Below are 14,489 nucleotides of genomic sequence, written 5' to 3'. Positions count from 1 at the left end.
TGAAAAAAACTTTGTTTTTAAGTTGAGAACACAAGTTATTAACTGCACATGCCCGTTAAGACAGTTTTGTAGCATATTTTCAGGTCATGTGACTCAGACTATCCCAGCTGGAGTTTATCAGTTGATTTCTCCTATGGCAAGAGTGGATCCCGTCTCTAAATATCAACACAAATTAATTATTCATCACCTCCACACATTACTGGTCTCTAAACAGGGGGTGCAGGGGACTGAGGCTTACAGCTAATGTCTAGACAAATTGAAGTGGGTATTTGAATGTTCACAGCTCGAGGAAGAGACTTTTAGAAGCAGCTATGAGGTGTCAAAGTCTCTTATATGGTATTGTGGGGGTGCAGGGGCGTCCCTGAGCCCTGGTGGTGCTCCCTTCATGTCTCTCCACGGAGACTCCTCACCAGAAGCAACGAGAACCTCAGCATGTGGAAAATGTTTGTTTGTATCGACCCGCTGTTAGGCCTGCTCTTGGGCAAATGCCAGAGCGGGGTCTCACGGGTTACAACTTCTTGCTATACATAGTTCCAGGCTGTTATGATCTGTCAAATTACCAAGAAGTCAGAGTTGAAAACACTCAGGTGTATGGAACTTGGCCAAAGACAATGTTAGCAACAACAATCTTTGACAGTAAACGGAGAAAGTCACATGTCTGCGTGGTGTCAACAGCTCCTTCAATGTGACCTTTGGTTGGTCAATATGGTCCCATGTCAGCTGTATATCTGCACAAAGATATACATCAATACCAACATAACCTTTTAAAGCAAACAAAGACATATCTTACCAAATAAAAGAGACAGGCGAGTATTAACATGTGTATAATTAATTTGTTAATTTGAGTTATTTGATAGTTTAATGAAGCTTATTTCACATATTTTAAGTGTCTTTCTCTCTGTTTTAATGTTTAATTTATTCATAAGTCTGTTAGGATTTCATTTCATTATTGTATCTGTTTAGCTTGCCAATTATTTGTATATCTTTATTTAATTGTTTATCGGTATCGTCTTTCTATGTTTTGGACCCTTGGTAAACTAGAGGCATATCCATGCACGTTTTAAGGGGGTCACTAAATACAAATAAACAATATAGAATATAAGCTGCATGTAATGCTTTAAAAGGACCGTGTGTCTGTGGTGTCAAGCTCAGGGAGGCAACAATCCCCTTCCCATCTATTGGCTGTTCAGGGCTGTAGCGAGTGTGGCAAGAGGGTTAGACCGTATACAAACAAGTCCAAGTGTGTATTTCTCAGTTTATAAAATGTATATCACATTTAATCAGGTTATCAATTTACCAATGTATTTCAATTGTGTTACACAGTTCTCTTCAAACAGCAAGGACTTAAAATCCTCTGCTATTTCTGTTTGCCTAAAATTACGTATTTTGACACCAAAAAGAGCATGAATCAGCTTGTAAAATAACCACCAGCTGTTAATTTTTAATGGCAGAACGTAAACTCCCCACATGCTTATTAAAAACCCACATTCCCTAAAAATAAAGTGAAAAATGCAGAGGACATGACCTCAGTGTCGTTATTGCTGCAGCCCTGTGTGTGCCAAGCTTTTTGTATCAATACTGGTGTAAGTATAAAAAAAACATAATTGAAATGTGTGATAATGGATCTCATCTTACATAAACACTAATCTTGGTGCTCTCGTTGTCTCTTTGCTGCTGCTTAAAAAGCTGCTTTATATGCACAGATGTGGTTAACACATGAATAAAATATAAATAGCTCTGCAAAACCTAAACTTGCCTGAATATAATTTGCTTGAATCGCCTGCTTCAAACAGATGTGCGTCATGTGAACATGTTTTTCCAGTATTTTAGCAAAAACAATTAAGACTAAAACTAATAATGAAAGATTAACAATAAATATTTCAAAAAAATAAATACTAAATATTTATCTTTGTGCTCTGCTCTAACATGAAGAGTAAAGTAATAACCTTGAAGATTGTTATTTTAAGTCAATGTCGGTTGAGTCTATTGCCAAATGAGGTAAACAACAGTGATCAGGCCTATAGCCCTTGATAAAAAAACTAACATTGCATTTGCATTATAACAAACTGTGTCTGTGGCGATAATACCTCGAAAAAGTCAGACCTAAAAATACCGCCTGGATGCCCCCCCCCCCCCAAAAAAGTGATTAAAAACCATTGTCCTGTCTTTGTGTCTCTGCAGTGCAAGTTTAGCTGCTGATAGGAGGGTTTTTATTCACATGCATATTCACAGGCAGATTATCTATAATGCATTCACTTCATAAATGATTAAACATGACTCGCCCCGTAGCCACTATTCATAACAAAAAGTTTCACTCTCAAGATCTGTGATTCTGGCCCTGATATTATTTTAATTATGTAGCATTGCGCTAGATTCTTGATGTTTTGGATCAACGTTTGTCAATCAGATCTTTTTGTTACAGTTTAACCAATTTTAACGAGTATGTGATTTGGTAATTTCTAGCCTGTGGCCTACCAATAACACATTTACTCAAAAACCAATATAGGAATAGTTTTAAAAAGTGTGTGGTAAGTGTAAAAAATAGGCCGGTATTTGACCGAAATACTTTGGTTAATAATAAACCTTCTTAATTGTGTTGCTGCTTTGTTGCATTTTTTCACACCATGCTATATCAAGTTTCCTTTCTGTTATTCTCTCACATGCTTGATGCAGAAATATGTGACAGCAGTCAGTTCTTATGTCACATATAGCATAGGTCTCTGCAGCCATGTGAAAGAGGTCAGCTAAATGTGTCTAGCAAGTATATAAAAATAGTTTAAGAAAATATTTTTGGAGTGATGCAGCCACCCATGTTTTTTTTTTTTACTATTCATAAGGAATCGACACCTAATGAGTAACTTGTGAGCATAGACTCAGTGGCGGTTCTAGACCAATTTGACTGGGGGGGCCACTGGGGGACCAGTTGTTTTCTGAGGGGGGCACAATAAATGCAGGACGAAAAAGAGAACTAGACAGTATGAAGTAATTGCGCATAAGAAAACAATGCAATACAGTTATTGGTATTTGTTTCAGTACACTTATTTATTTCAGATATATCTTATAGTTATTACTGTTAGCTTCAGCTTAAGTTATAGTACAATTTTTGCACTAACACCATATCATATTTATATAAAAATAAAGGCAATGAACAGTTACATCTCTACTTACATCTACAATTACACGGATACAATAGTTTAACTCACCTTCAATTATCGTGGTAGTCTCTCGAAACGTAGGTTTCAATCAGTCTTTCTTGGATGCAACAGCCTCTGATGATCCGAGATGAAAAGTGTTTGTTTTTCGCGCGCTTCAGCCGGACAGTGAAAGTGAGTGCACCGCTCTAATGGGTCCTGAGTGTACCGCTCTAATGGGTCCGACTAGAATGACGAATAACGTTAGTTCCGCCTATTCCGTCATTCAATAAATCATTTTTTTCACTTTTCATTTTTAGGGGGGCCACAGGGGGGTCAGAAGTCAGTGTTAGGGGGGCACTGGCCCCCTGGCCCCCCTAGAACCGCCCCTGCATAGACTTCATGCAAAATGGCTCAACCCATGACTATGATTCACAGAAAGTGCTTTGCTTGGTTGAATCCTTTAGGTTCAAAGACAACTATGAACTCAAATGCTGACACGTTCAACTTATTATCAACACAATCAAGCTGTAAATTGGTGCTTCACTTACGACGGTAACACAGCCCCATAGGGCCAGGTATTCAGGGACACACAGTTCAGGACACATGTAGCCGAAGATAAATGAATGACAACTTTAATAATGACCTGTCACAGAGACTTGTCACTGGGCTATACATGCTACAAAAAAGCCAGCTATGCATTCCTCAACACCCAACCGTCTCACGGGATGCAGGTAGGAGGCAGGTTGGTGACTCCATCGCCTAAAAATAAGAGCCGTGAAGCATCCTGTCTGTGTGTAGCATGTCATGAATGCAGGCTGCAGTCCTCATAAACACTAAAAAGGTCAGCGTAACCCAAGTTGATTAATCCATTTGTATGCATACATTTTAATGTATTTTCCCAGCTTTGTGGGGACACTAAGCAAGCATTTTAAATAGAAGTAAGGCGCATGGTGGACAGAAAATGCAAACCTCATGCCAGGTTGCTCGAAGGTTATTTTTATCAAAAACACCGCCCATCATCTTTTCTCAGAAACCACCCCGCTGTCCCTGGCACACGCAGTCCCATGGCTGACAACATTAGCCGCGGTACGTGTCTTACCGGGCAGTGTGTGAACACAGCTGGATCACTGTGTGGTAAACAGAGTATTGATCGTCTGGACCATCAATGCCCAGGGAGAGATACTCATTTGGGATTTAAAAAAAATATGATTACGGCATGAGCAGTGCCATGAGGAAATGAGTGAGCATCTAAATCCAGACTGGCGATAAAGAGTGACCTGCAGCTGAAGCTGGTTCCAGTCTGATGAAATTGAAACCCTGTTATTTAGTTTCAACATTTAACCTAAAATAGTTATTGGCTGTAATTATATTAAAGGAGAAGAGTTGGGAGTGCATCACATCCCAAATGGCCTTCCCTTTCTGTCTATGACCAATACAGAGTTGTATTAGAACCTGGGAATGAGTCAGCATTTTGCACTTCTGGATCCTCCTCTCAAAGTCACATTTTTTTAAAATAGGCTTTTAGTTAGATGCTTAAAATTAGGTCTGAGGTTAACACAAGCTTTAGAGATTTTTAAGATTTTTACTATGAATAAATACATAAGTAGATACCCCACTTGTCTAGCTTTTACATTTCTTAAATGAGACTAAAAAACGTCATCACAGCAAGGACCAGTCTGGCATTACCTTAGCGGTTATTGCCAAGCTTTTTACCTGTGCAGAAAAAGAGTATGTAAATATCAGAAAATAAATCTGTGCCAGAGTTTATTTTGTGCAACCATCCAAAATTCAATGGAAAAATCCCATTGTTTCCCCCCCCCCGAAGGAACCAGTGCTAACTTCCAGATCTTCCAGATTTGCGAAAAGTATATACATATAAATAACTTCTGTCACGTTTGCTTTCAATGAAACAGCAGCTGGGTCATTCCTTGCATGTGGAATACAAGATTAGTGTGCATGAATTTACAAAAGGTTGAGTCCCCACAAACAGCCAAGGCAGTATGGGCGAGCCTTCCAAGAGTAAATTGAGCCATTTGCTGTTTAAAAAGAGCCCAACTGCCATCTGCTCCTAAAATACACGGCGTGGCCCTCGTGGTTTCCATAACTCTGGACTCTTAAGTTGCTGCACCCTCCAGTCATGAGCGCATAGTTTCCATATTCATTACCTTTAGGTTTTTAACAACACCAGTGCTGTAGAGAGCAATGCTGGAATGGCATTGACTCCCAGCCAGAATACAAAACAATACTTTGAGAAACTTTGTTAAAAAGTATTCCTTAAAGTGTAACTGTTTCATGGTCTTTCCTTGTTGAAAAATGATATTCATCTGATGGATCATAAACGATTCTGTTGAAGCCGGTCTACTTCATTTGTCTTAGTGTTATTTAAATGTAGCAAATAATATTTGGATCAGAATGGTGAAGGTTTTTTTTTTGGATTGTCACTGTTGAGGAAATATTTTATAGGCCCATAACTTTGACATAGTTTATCAGTACTGACCTCACTGAGCACAGGCCTGCGACTGCTGTACTCTCAGTTTTTTGTTTCCTTATCCCTGTCTGTTGGCGTCACCTGATAGAGGTGTTTTGGTTTTGCTCGTTTTATTTTGTTATGCAGAATGTTGATTATTCTCTCAGAACCAGCTAAATACATTAAACTGGGTGCAAAATCTTCAGAATTGGTTAGGCGGCAGTAAATGTCAATTATCCGGCTGTAACTTCAAATAAATCTTCAGTGTTAGCCATCAAGTTCCAGCTCTCACGTGTCTCATTGTGTTTCAACTCTGTGCTCCAGAAGTTTCCATTAGAGTCACTATGTAACTTGTGTGAACCCTTGGAAGAAAAGCTGCTGGATGCAAAAGCTAACAAGGATCTAAACAGACCACCATATCTCAAACTGAATTGATATGTCTTTTTAACACAATTCTATAAAAATTTTAGGCATCTTTGGACACATTTTGCATTACCCCCAGATTTAGATTTAGTGTAAGTGTTAAGCCTTAAGAGTTCCATTAGAGCTTAAAGTCAGTTATTTTATACCTGAGATACATTTTACAGACGTATTTCTGATCCCATGGACTTATAATCACATAAGGCTGTAGTGACCTTAAACATCAGATGTGTATTGTGTTCTGCAGAATAATGAAAAATTAATCTGGTTTTCAGGTCGTATGAACTGTAGTTACATATTTCTAAATCATTTACAGTAATAGCAGGTGTGTCTGAGTGAACTCTGCAGGCTTCACACTGGGAGTGTAAATGCGCTTTTTGTTCCAAGAGGAGTATAATTGATCAGGCCGTGTCTAAATGTTGGCATAACAAAGGTCAGAGCTTTTGAACCCATGCACTGCTAGACCGCACATATCTCCTCATAAACACATTACAGTCTAATATTTCCCAGTGACCCAGAATCAAAAGGCTTCCAGTATAGCTTTGAATAAACCGTCTCGGGAGAAGGTTACAATCATTTATAGACTGTTTCTAATAGTTATTTGCAGTCCATCCATCGGACCAGGGGGGGGGGGAAAGATTCCCCATTGAGAGGCACTTGTGCTGATATGACCATGCCTGAGGGCCGCTGCCCGGCAGAGAGGTGAAGGCCGTAAACAGGCGCAGCAGCTGTCCAGGACTCAGCGAGAGCAGCGGGGCTCGGACTTAGCACTGAGGGGAGAGGGAGTTGCACCAAGGCTGGCTGAGTGTTTGTGTGAGGATAGGGTTACCTCAGCCGGAGACGACACCCATGGAAAAGGAGCTCAGAGGTTAAAAGTTGTGCATACGTGGGCCTAATGTGTTGATTGCACAATGAGGCCGTGTGTTTCGGCCATGAAGGAGAGGACGTGAACCTTCCCTGCCCCGGTGTGTGTGCTGAGAGCAGGTTGTACAAGGTTGCGATTAATTAATGTCCCGGATCTGTGCGAGCTTAAGCAATTAAAGACGGAGGACATGGAGCAGGTGGACTTACTTACAATCTAACCTTTACGCAGCACATGAAGGACAATGGGGTATCACACTTTCACACAATGGCATTCAGCTCAGTGACATGCTTGTCAATGACAAGAGTCAAAAGCATACTGTTAAATATGATAGCTTAAGCTTTACTCACTTGATCTTTACTTCCACCAGGGAACTGCTGTGACAGATGCAGGATTATTCTAACACCTGTGTTATATTACTTGCATAAATAATTACCTTTCCCAAATAATATCAGTGCACAATCTGCAGGCACTCATTCTCTTTGTCCCAGCACATACCCCTAAAACTTGTATGGAAAATACAGATGCCTGTACTAAAACATCAATTGAACATTTCTCAACTAATTAGTCCTTGACATTTGTTCTTTTTCTGCCTTGAAACTTAATAAGAAATATACTTGAGCTGATAAATGATGATTTGTTGCAAGTAGATAGCCCCGCTTTACCACCTGCAACATTAAAAATATACAATATTGATGCATCACCATGTGATTCTGGTATGGACCATTCTGCAAGATGAGGTCATTGTTTTAGGTATTTATATTTTGAACAAATTACGTTACTGGTTATTTGTAACAGTGATTTCATTCCAATGACTTAGCTCCAAATCTATGTTCTGCCTTTACAAACTGTCCTGTAACGGATTGAAGTGAAATCCAAGATACATTTAGGATAACTGAGGGTGGCTGAGAAGATCCCTCATGCTCATCTGCAGGAGCGAGTCTAGACGATGACCTCATTGCTGCATCTGAAGGCCACAAACAGCACTGGCCCCATAAGGCCAAGTCAAAGCGAGGATATTCCCAGAATGCATTTCACTGGGTTCAATATGCTAATTTTAGCACAGGAGCCAATAGCAGTGGAGGAGTTGTGCTCCAGATATGGGAGGAGCTGGATCGGGTTTCGTGAAGGGGACACAAACCGCGTAAAGTACGTGCCTTAATAAACAGCGAGGACTCTACTGGGCCTGTAAAACACATCTATCACTCTTACAGTATGTACAAAACCAACACACTTTAACCAGTTACCACACCACTGGTACCATGAGCAGAGCTGGACATGCACGTTAAGATATAAACTGTTTCTTTGGACCTCCCTGGTCTTTTGAGGGCCTTACAAATATATTTTTTAATGAGCAAGACACAATACATCTAAAAAATGCAACTATAACTGAGATTTCATGCCATTTTGCTGCCACACAACAGTAGGCTCAGAGGGGGGGAAAGTAGACAATTACCCCATCTGGGCACCTCACAAGCTATTTTGTGAACATTTGAAAGTTGGTTTAAAAAAAGTCTTCTCATATTGCATTAGCCAGGTGCTGTCCCATGTGCCTGAATGATGGATGGTTTCAACCAGTTTGGAATTGACTGTGTCAGTGCAACAGATTATACTTAGAGGTTCCTCATAAGAATAGCACAGATATACTTTTAACCCTTGAATATAAAAAGTCAGTGTAATAATAATCAATTACAGAGAAAAACCTTTTTCACCAAGAAATGTTTAAGCTTGTTTTTATTTTTCATTTAATATAAAACATATGAAAGTTAACAAAGTAAGACAAAATTGGCTTCAAAAACCAATGAGTAAGCACCAACGTATTTGAAAAGAATCACATTCAATAGAAAATATTGAGCTCACAGTTGTGGCATGGGCACTGATCATGTGACAGTACTACTCTGGGGGTGGGTGTACTTGTAACAGGAGCCCTAAAGGTCCGTCAGGGTACATGACCTCAGCGTGGCTCTGGGAACAGTAGTAAATCCTCCATTTTTTCCTTGACTGACACAGTTATGATCTGAAGGAAGAACAGCACCATCCTTGGGCAAAGGGTACGATTTCTCAACCAGAATGCCCTCAAAGCACTTCTCCCCCAGCACATCTCACACATAGTCTTTTAGCTGTAGCAAACACACTGATTAAAAAAGGCATACTATGCTCATTTCAGTTCATATTTGTATTTTGTGCCCCTACATGTTTCCAGGCATTAATGTTCAAAAAGGTTATTTTTTGTCTCACACTGCCTGTGCTGCAGCACCTCTTTTCACCCTCTGTCTGATCGGTCAATTGGTCAAACCGCTTAGAGATGTCCCGCCCCTTGGCATTTCACCTACAATGGGTCTGAGTGTTAGCCAATGGAAGCGTGAGTGTTACATAGTGATGTCACTATGTTATGGAAGAAAACAAACATTTCGTAGTGGCCAAACGGTGGTAATACAACCACAAAAGAGACATCTGTAAATCAGCGGGTAATCATTTTTACAGCAAAAAAGAATACCCAGTATGAACACTTTTATAGCCCTTATTTGAATCCTTAGGGCAAGGGTGTCAAAGTCAAGGCCCGGGGGCCAAATCCGGCCCGCCACTTCATTTGATGTGGCCCACAAGAGCTTGCAAAGAATATAATACGTTTATTATAAGGTCACGTGCCGCTTTAGAGGAGCACCATAAACTACATGTCCCACAATGCATCTCATTTTGTGAGATGGCACAGAAGAGACTTGCAATTACTAGACTTATGCTTTCAGGCGTAGTTAATTATGAAGTTATTACCATATCCGATAATAATCCAATGCAGAGGAAATATTGCAAAATAATACATTATTTTATATAATATATATATTTATCTATGTATTTTTATATAGTCTTAAAGTTACCACCGGCCCTTTGAGTTCAACCATAATTCTAATGTGGCCTGTGATGAAATTGAGTTTGACACCCCTGCCTTAGGGTCTTAGAGTTATTTTTCTTTCTATGAGACCATGTACGGGTACTTCTGTTCTCGATAGGCTAGCATGACGGGTAATTTGTGATGTTTTGCTCTTGAGAGCGTCAGGCAATTTCGACTTTTTGTGCCACCTTGTTGCTTATGAGAGTTGTTTAGGATACAGCGTCGCTGTTTGTTTAGTGACGCTGTATCCAGTTCTCTTATTACATCCATGGTTTCAGGCAAGGGGGGAGTGTAGAGAATTTCCCTCTGGCACGAATTTGAGCCTTTGAAAACCATTTACGTGCGCAACAAACCTATATAACATACTAAAGGAAAGGGAAAACCCTAAAAATAATGATAGGCCCCCTTTAAACTGATGTTAAATAAGTTGTAGTTTCGTCTTTTGGTCAAAGGCACAACAAATAAAAACCAAAACAAGATCAGGCTGTTTTTCTCTGCCCACTGTGAAATCACACTCCAGCAGCCTATTTGTGTTTGAATTGCTCAGCTGGTGTTCATGTAACACTCTCAGTACCTGCCTGGTCTCTGGGGTTCAGAATACACTGTTCCCTCCTGTCAAGGCCGGACTCCCGGTTAAGTAACATGATTAATAAGCCATGAGTCGTGTACGATGTGGTCCTACCCTCAGAGCAGGGTTGAGTTTTCATTTTGGCACCTCAGGGCTGAAACAGTATTCATTCATAGATGCCTGGCAGAGAAGCAAACCTTTCTCTCTGCATGTGAGAGCTTTCGGGGGCCTGAGGGAAAGTGGAAAATCCTGAGAATATTGTATCACACATTCATGAAGCACGACTGCAGCGGTGAACAAAGCTCAGAGGTGGAGGAGGAACCATCAATCTGTTATGTCGACTGGCATCAAGCACACACCAGCAAATATACCCAGTGGTCAAATGTAGTGAAGTACATTCATTCAAGAACTGTACTTGAGCAACATTTGAAGGTACTTTTACAGAGACTTTTCAATGTTTGCTTCTTTATAACCCTTCTCCAACTTATAAATACATATTTACATTTAATTATACATAAAATATAACTATATAAAGTCATTAAAATGAGCTCTACCTTTACCAACTATGATAGACACACAGATACAGTGCCTTGCAAAAGTATTCACCCCCTTGGCATTTTTCATTGCTTTAAAACATTTAATTTAATTAGATTTTTGGAGAATTTGTATTATTTGATATACACAATATGCCTACAACTGAAAACATGAGCGTGCATAACTATTCACCCCCCCAAAGTCAATACTTTGTCTCTTGGTATGTGTCTATAAGCTTGGCACATCTTTCCACTGGGATTTGTTTCCATTCTTCTTGGCAAAACTGCTCCAGCTCCTTTAGGTTAGATGGGTTCCGCTCGTATATAGCCTTCTTTAGGTCATACGTACCACAGATCTTCGATTGGATTAAGATCTGGGCTTTGACTAGGCCACTCCAAAACATTTAAATGTTTCCCCTTAAACCACTCTAGCGTTGCTTTAGCAGTATGCTTTGGGTCATTGTCCTGCTGGAAGGTGAACCTCTGCCCAAGCCTCAAATCTCTGGCAGACTGAAACACAGTTTCCTCAACTATTTCCCTGTATTTAGCTCCATTCATCACTCCTTCTATTTTTACCAGCTTCCCAGTCCCTGCCAATGAAAAACATCCCCACAACATGATGCTGCCACCACCTTGCTTCACTGTGGGGATGGTGTTCTGAGAGGGATCAGAGGTGTTGGGTTTGCGCCAGACATAGCGTTTACCTTGATGGCCAAAAAATTCAATTTTAGTCTCATCCGACCACAGGACCTTCTTCCACATGTTTGGGGAATCTTCCACATGCCTTTTGGCGAACTCCAAACATGTTTTCTTATTTTTTTTGCGAGTCTTCCATAAAGCCCAGCTCTGTGGAGTGTACGGCTTACTGTGGTCTTATGTACAGATTCTCCTCTCTCTGCTGTGGAGCTTACCAGCTCCTTCTGGGTTATCCTCAGCCTCGTTGTTGCCTCTCTGATCAATGCTCTCCTTGCACGGTGTGAGAGTTTTGGTGGGCGGCCCTCTCTTGGCAGGTATGTTGTTGTGGCATATTTTTTCCATTTTAAAATAATGGATTTAATGGTGCTTCGTGTTGTTCAAAGTTTGTGAGATTTTTTTATAACCCAACCCTGTCTCATACTTTTCCACAACTTTGTCCCTGACCCGTTTGGAGAGCTCTTTAGTCTTCATGGTGTTGTTTTCTTGCTTAGAAAGGCCACTTGCTGTGGTATGGAAGACGGAGGCCTTCTACAACAGTTGTATATTAATAAGAATTAATTAATATAATAATTAGAAATAATGAGGCACTTGATTGCACACAGGTGAAATTTATTTAAATAATTGTGTGACTTTGAAGGTCTTTGTTTGGGCTCAATAGCAAAGGGGGTGAATACACACACCACTTTTCAATTTTACATTTTTCGTTATGTTTTAAAACGTGCTCTTTTTTTCTTTTACTTCACCAATTTTGACTGACTTTGTGTGGGGTCTTGCCATAAAATCCCCCCAAAAATATTATATTATTTTTGGTTTTAATGCAAGAAAATAGGAAAAATGGCAATGGGGGTGAATACTTTCGCAAGGCACTGTACATACTTTTACTCACGTAATAAATCTGAGTACCTATTCCACCGGGCAGGCAGGCAGATAATGAAGATGAACAGTGTGTGCGTTGGTCGGTGCTAATAAAGGAGATGAAAGTGTGTGAGCCGTGGCAGGCTGTCGGAGTTAGCGGTGCTGGTGTCAGGTGTTTCAGATTCCCACATGGATCCGATCTGCTGTTAGAGCTTCCTGTCAAAACGCAGATCCTCATAATCCGCACTGTCGACAGCAGTTGCTGTGAACTGAGTGAACTCGATATGGATGCCCTCAAATTCACATCCAGAGCTCCACATTTGTAATTGCGTCCTCCTGCCCGAGCACACCTGCTAATGGCGGTCGCAAATAAGACACCTACAGGTCTTTTTATTTTTATTTTATTTATTTATGGGTGGCGTGTGGCGCAGTGGGTTGTGTGTTGTGCGTTGGTGTTCGTATCAGGGGGTCACAGGTTCAAACCCCACTGCAGTCAGCATGTCGTTGTGTCCCTGGGCAAGACACTTCACCCCAAATAGCTCCTGTGGGGATTGCCCACAGTATTGAGTAAGTCGCTTTGGATAAAAGCCTCTAACAAGTAACATGTAATGTATTTTTTTCTTCATTAAGGAGTGCAGATTTAACAGACAATACAACAATTTTTCACATTTCCTGTTTTGGTTTTCTTATGACAGGAAATTGCACTGTTACCCTTCCCACCTACAGGTATTTGAAAGAGGTCAGACAATTTGTAAGGTCACGGAGAAAGCCATTTAAATAAAAAAAGTAATTATTTAAATAATTTTAAATGAAGACATGGAGAAAGATCATTTGAATGTTTTGCACTCATTTAGAAATAACTGCCAGTATTGCAAAAAAAGGGACTGATTTCAAAAGGTCGGCTCATACAAAATGTCATGTTCATGATAATCTAACACTAGAGCAGGAATAGCTAGTGATTCGATAGAAGAGTTGAGTAAAATTAGCATTTGGAATATTGGATTAACAAATCAAACTATTTGAAGAAGTAAACCTTAGTTCTGCAAAATTGTGACACACTTTATTTTTAACTGGTGACAGCTACAGGCCATGTGCCTGGTGAGGCTTGAGGGAGTCACAAGACTTCACAAAAGTGTAGTTGTGATCAAAAGGAAGGCCAATTTTGGAAATGGCTGTGGTCCGTGCAAGGGTTGCAGAAGTAGAGGACAGGAAGTAAGGCCATAAGCCTTGCATGCAATATGCTCATCTTAACCTTTGTGTTGTTTTCCCGTCAACAATGCAACTTTTGTCCTACCGATTTTACAAACCATGTATATATAATGACCCAAACCTGTATAACACATTTTAAACCATCGTATTCAGACTTACTTCCGTCTTCTTTTTGAGATGTACGGTCAATAGAGCTCATTTACACAAAATGAAACCTCATCTATGAGTTAAAAAAGGCACACATGTTGAATGATTTTACAAATGTGATCCTGGAAGACCACAGATGCTATACATTTAAATAAAACCCAGAACTTAATGAAACTGATTAGGATTTCTGTATCAAACGTGTTATACACCACACGTTATTTATCTGGCATTAAGAAAAAACAACAACTTTATTCCGAAACAAAAACATTTGGAAATGGGACAAATTTGACCCAAGGATAACAGGAAGGTTAATCCCATACAATTGAGTGTGACAATTCCAAGAAAGTGTTGCCAAAGCATAACAAAATAGTGTTTTGACAGTACACAATAACAGTAATATGAACATTACCAGAATAAAGGTATTGCTATACATTAATTAAACATATATTGTATGTATGTTTTACATAGTTTATCCATTGCATGTTTCTGTTGTGCGTCTCACTTTGTGTCACTGAGTCTGTACTTGGTTTGAATCTGTCCCTGCTTCCCACCTCTGACGGTAGAGAAGTATTCTGCGAATTCATAGTCTCAAATAACTTTCTAAAGTACTTCTTCTTTCCAATGTTCCTAGTAGGTTTCTCCACATTGCTTTGTCATTTAGTTTCCTCTTATTGTTGTTGTTGTTGTGGGACTGATGTGTCTGAGAGG

This window comes from Gymnodraco acuticeps, unplaced genomic scaffold (genome assembly GCF_902827175.1).
Source record: "Gymnodraco acuticeps unplaced genomic scaffold, fGymAcu1.1, whole genome shotgun sequence".
Classification (NCBI taxonomy): Eukaryota; Metazoa; Chordata; class Actinopteri; order Perciformes; family Bathydraconidae; genus Gymnodraco; species Gymnodraco acuticeps.
The sequence above is the reverse complement of the archived record's forward strand: the minus strand, read 5'-3'. Positions refer to the sequence as shown.